The sequence below is a fragment of the Myotis davidii genome, unplaced genomic scaffold (genome assembly GCF_000327345.1).
Source record: "Myotis davidii unplaced genomic scaffold, ASM32734v1 scaffold449, whole genome shotgun sequence".
NCBI lineage: Eukaryota > Metazoa > Chordata > Mammalia > Chiroptera > Vespertilionidae > Myotis > Myotis davidii.
This window is the reverse complement of record NW_006383007.1, coordinates 1170291-1175860: the sequence shown is the minus strand read 5'-3', so window position 1 is coordinate 1175860 and position 5570 is coordinate 1170291.

The following is a 5570-nucleotide window of genomic DNA, read 5'->3' as shown; positions in this document are numbered from 1 at the left end:
TTCACTGGTTCTTTTTTGTCACCGCTTTTTTATTTTATAAACTGGGTCTTAAGTGAAACTTCCTGCTTTTTAAAGTTATAAATATATATATATGATTAATAAGAAAAACACTGAAGGAAATGAAAACAACCTCACATCCTGTACTTCCTGACATCCTCTTTAGATTTTGTGAAGTTTCCTGTCATTACTTTTTAGTATATTTATTTTTTAAAGAAATTCCCCCTAACAAGAAGAGAGAAGCTCTCTCTCTCTTTCTCTCTCTCTCTCTCTCTCTCCACACACACACACACACACACACACACACACACACCTCAGAAATTTGTATTATAGTATTATCCCATAATCTAAGCACCATGGCCCATGACACACGGGTGATTTGGGAAGCACTGGAGAGAACCCCTACATTAATGAGAGAGCAAGAAGTACTGCATTCTAGATTTCTGCACTTCTTCACAGTGATGGAGAGTAATGTCATGGTTATCATTAGTCATTACTGTTAATAGCCACCACTTATTGAGCTTTTACTCAGCATCATCACTGCTAACTGCTTTACACACACAGGTACCCCACATACTGCTCAGTTGTCATGTGCCCATAATTCTTAGTATCAGAGTTTATGCTGTGAGTTAAGGCTGTGTTTTTGGTGGTCACAATCCACTGGTGAATTATGAACTTAATTTAATGGGTAGAGATAAACTCAATCCTGTAACAACCTGGGGAGAGCTTAAGGCTTCTGGACAACCAACCAGGCTGCATTGTATTGAATACAGGCTTAAAAATCAAATGTGGCCCAGCCGGCATGGCTCAGTGGTTGAGTGTCAACCTATGAACCAGGAGATCGTGGTTTGATTAGATTCCCAGTCAGGGCATATGCCTGGTCAGGGCTCCTTCCTGGTAGGGGGCATTCAGGAGGCAGCCAATCAATGATTCTCTCTCATCATTGATGTTTCTCTCTCCCCCTCCCTATCCCCTCCGCTCAGAAATCAATAAAATTTTAAAAAGTAGAAACATAAATAAAAATCATGTCTCTGTGAGTATGTATTAATTAGAATTGTGGTGAAAATTCATAAGACTTAAAACCATTGATAGAAATAAGAAAATTCATGAGTGACTTCATAGGCAAAGAATTTTTCTTTTAAAAATTCACAATAATCATATTTTTTATTTACATTGTACTCTACAGTTTATACAGGGCTTTTTTAGATACCAAGTGCTCCACAAACATTCTAGGGGTGCTAGATGTGTGGCCTTTGTATGGTAAGGCTGCAAGAGTGGCTTCAGCTGATAACAACTGGTTATCAACAGGAAGACCAACACATTTTGGCCACACTCCAAAGGCATAAAAATGGTGCCTATAGATAATCTGCCGTTATGAAATTCCCAGCACTTAGAGAAGTAGCAAAGCTGTCAATTGAATGACTGGGCAGATGTATTTAATAGGCTCTAAAAAGTTACATAAAAATGCAATCAATAAAATGACCCTGGAACACCAACAACCTTTGAAGAAAACATTTCTATCTTTCAGAAACAACCACAATGGTATTTGTCAAGTACATTTGTCATTTCAGAAAGATGTCTGAAAGTTACTAGGACCACATCAGTTGTCAGCATTCATACACTAACTCTCAATCACTCTTTGCTTTTTTAGAAAAAAAGCACAGTACATACACTCAAACAGGCAGAATCCTTTCCAGCTGCTGTGGCTGGCATTTTATTCAAATTTAAGGAAGACCGTAACTACCCTCAAAGACTTCCTTAAGCCCATCAGAGTTTCTACTGTGGGTTAAGGCAGTGTTTTTGGCAGCCACAAGCCATCCATGAAATCAATTTAGTGAAGAGAGGCAAACAATTTTTAAAAATGAAGTAGAACAGAATAGAAAAATGTCAGCATGCATTACAGGGAGTAAAGGTAAGTATGTTTCATGACACTTTTGCTTTAGTTGTTTATGTGTGTATGTACCGAGTATGGATACTGAGTGTGGGTTATAGGCAAAAGAAAAAAGGTTTGAAAGCCACTGAGTTAAGAAATTATCTCCAAAAGGCATTTCAATGAAAACAGAGTTTTGGGGGGGGATGTCTTAGAGCACACAGATGCTTTGTTATATGTGAAGGAGCAGTGGAGGATGTTCTGGGAGGCCAGGGGTGTTTATAGTCAAAGTATAGGAGGACATAGGAGCGAAACCTCACCTAATCCAGAATTATGCGTAATGGTGGTCCTGCTCTTTGACCCTGACTGTGACTAAGATATACCTAGGGGTACTACTTGTAGGATGAAGGGAAAAAGGGAGAAGAATAGAGAGGAGAGACAAGGAGAACAAGAAGGGGAGTATCAGAGTGAAATAATGTGAGTCAGAGCAAAGGTTGGGGTTCATATGTGAAAGAGACAGAGGAAAAGAAGAGGAGAGAGCCCAAGCTAAAAGATGCTTAGGACAAGGCTTGGCAGATAGAATCACTCTATGTTAAAAGAATGCCTTTGGCTACCAGTGACATAAGCTTGATTTGAATGGCTTAAACAACAAAGAAATGTATTGATTGAGTCACTGGCTCAATTCATTGGCCTCAATTTTATACCTCTTACAGACATGGGACAAATGCAGGAGCAACTGGGACTATGTGCTTCCTGATTTTCTTCATCCAAGGATTCATGTGGTTGGAAAAAGACTGGATTCCTGTGGTTTTCTGATAGCAAGGGATAATTTCCCAGAACCCTCCAGCAAATTTTTGCTTACATCTCATTGGCCAGAATTGAATTGTATGCCCATTCCTGAGTGGTTGACTGATGAAGAGATGGCATTAACCAGACCAATCAGGCTTGTCTTTGGAGTTGAGATCAACTTCCTTCAGGCACTTGACTAGATGAGAGGAAAGAAACATTGACATTCTTTTCGGAAGAAGGGGAAGATATTTTGTTGAGTAGACAATCAACAAAGTTCACCACATACAAGAAATTTTTAAAATGTTGGTAGCATTTCCTAAGAGTTCTAGTGGATTTAATATTAAATATTTCTATCATCAAAACAGTTTCATCTTTAGAGACCTATTATGTCATTTTTCTTCTCACAGAAGAATGTCTCTGGAGGCATTTAAATAAAAACAAAAAAATCAAGTACAGAGAGCTTCTATTTTCCATATACTTTGCCACCAAAAGAAATCTTAATTTTTTACTCAAAAATAGTATCTTGCATTCACACCCACAGAGACAATGCACAATGATTGTCTGTTGGGAAAGACATCATGAGAGAGAACCACTAGTCATTGTGCAGAGCTTTATTTCTCTCCCTGATACCCCCCTCGAGGCCCCCCTCTCCCACACACACTCAGAAGTTATACTCAGCATTATCCTCATGCCAACTTGCCAACTTCCTGCATCACGACACAAAGACATTGTTGGTTAGGATCATTCTAGCCCGAAGAAAAGCAAGCACGAAGCCAGGCAGGCTTAGATGAAATGCACACTGTTTGCTGAATGGCCATGGTGTTTTGAGGGTTCCCTTTATGAAAGACTAGCATAAAGTCAACAGCCCACAGTTGCTCAAATCTGGGCTTTGGTTTCAGTGCCACCACTGACCACTTCCCCACCCAGGAGAATTACAGCTAAGAATGGTGTTTTAACTACATCCTCAGGGGAGTGTTGAGTAAGAAGAAAAGCATGCTAGGTCTCCAATAAATCATTTCTGGAAAAAGGACACTTCAGGAAAATTAAACAAAGTGTAGGAAAGCCTTAGCTTGCAATCTGTTGTTTCAGAGTTTGAGCGATGGCTTTCCTCCCTGATTAGACAAACACTGAGCAGGAAGCTCTGAACAGGAAGAAAACTTCTGTCCAGAGCATCGAAGAGAATAGCTAAGGATGACTTTCATTGATCCTCCCCTGACCGTTTTAACGAATGAAGGCAGCTTGTTCCCTGACTCTTTCCAATTGAACTTATGATTATTTTTATGAGTCCTGCGGTGTGGACCCGGCAACTCTAAAAATCTAATGAGCCTGGAACATAGCTTTTCAAAGCTCAGCTAAATCCCCAAATACTTTAACCAGTTTCCTCTGGTGCCTTGACTACAGTGTGCAGGTAAATAGCTCTCCCTGGGATATCTATCTGCTTGTGGTAGGGCCTATGGGAAAATAACGGGCATATCTCGCTCACCAGTATTTGTAAATACCTTGTGACATTGGAGAAGCATACCTTTCTGTGTGCACCTTGTGATTTTTCTGTTTGGCGAACTTTGCTGTTGTCCTCCTGCCTTACTTTTTTTCTTCTGCACAATTGCAATGCTCAGTTGTCTATTAACAATGATGTCAGCTGAATTTATTAGCTGAGCTCGCTGCTAGCTGCCTCCATAGCAACCAGCTGAAAATATTATAAGGAATTTCCCCATGAGCCCATACTAAACAAAAGCACATCACCACCTCTTTCTGTTTTAACATTTGTCTACCTCAAGATGAGCTGGATAGAATTCAGAATATATTTTTCAGCTGGGAACAGAAATAATCAACCAGGTCAAATGCTAGGCCTGATTTCTTCGGATGCCCTACAGATTGTCATCTCCCTCTAATGAATGATTCGTGCCATTCACCTCGAATCTGTCACTTAGGTTATTTGAGTTTCTATTCTGTACTTCTTAAAATTGACATTGCTAATATGAATAAATTCTTATAATAGGTGGGGATTCAATGAGCCAGTTGATATATTTGACTAAATATTTTCTTTTATGTTTTTAAAATAATCTTTTAAAATGTCAAAAGCCCCTTAGGATATTAACTAGCATTTTGAAGAAAGCCTAAGGAACTGATTTTCATTCTTTTCTAGGAGTCCTTCAGCAGCTTTAAAATGCTGAATTTATGATTCTATGCTACCATATTCCCAGTAGGAGATTCAAGATAATTATTTTTTTTCTGAAGATTAAAGAAATTCACTAGGCACTGACTAAGCAATGCAAATCTATGTATGAAGTAAACAGAATAGCATGATTCTGTCATCTTTGAATAATACCTTGCATACACTAGGTACTCCCAACCTTTTCTTTATTCTTGGCAGCTGTACATTTTCAATTACTAGTTTTGTAGTTATACAAACTATATGCAACAGGATTTTCAAATAGATGGCTCATTTTATAGCAATATATTTTATAGCTTATGTAGCTGTAACATGTTTAGAAGGGAATTTATTACCTTCATGCTTTGATAGGATGAGAGCTGTCATTCTCGTCATCTTACACAGCGTCTCCTTGTTCAATTATGTATGTGCATGGCTTTCTAGAGGATAACTAGATTGTCCCTTTCCCTTTCATTTTACAGGAGCAGATATTAGAAGAACGAAATTAGAAGAACCATACAATTCCTCCGCAGACAGACAAACAGAAAACCAAAAAGTATTCCAAACCCGACAGACAAACAGAAAACCAAAAAGTTTTGCCCTATTTGACCTTAACCATGCTAGGTGTGTTCAGCGTCTTCCCTACTGAGGTCTAGGCCCTGTGTAGTTGGATGCAGACCAGGTGATGTACTCTTTGTTTCACTGGAGACAAAAGGGGGCCCTCACAACTCTTGGTTTTACAGACACTGTCCTATATCCTTC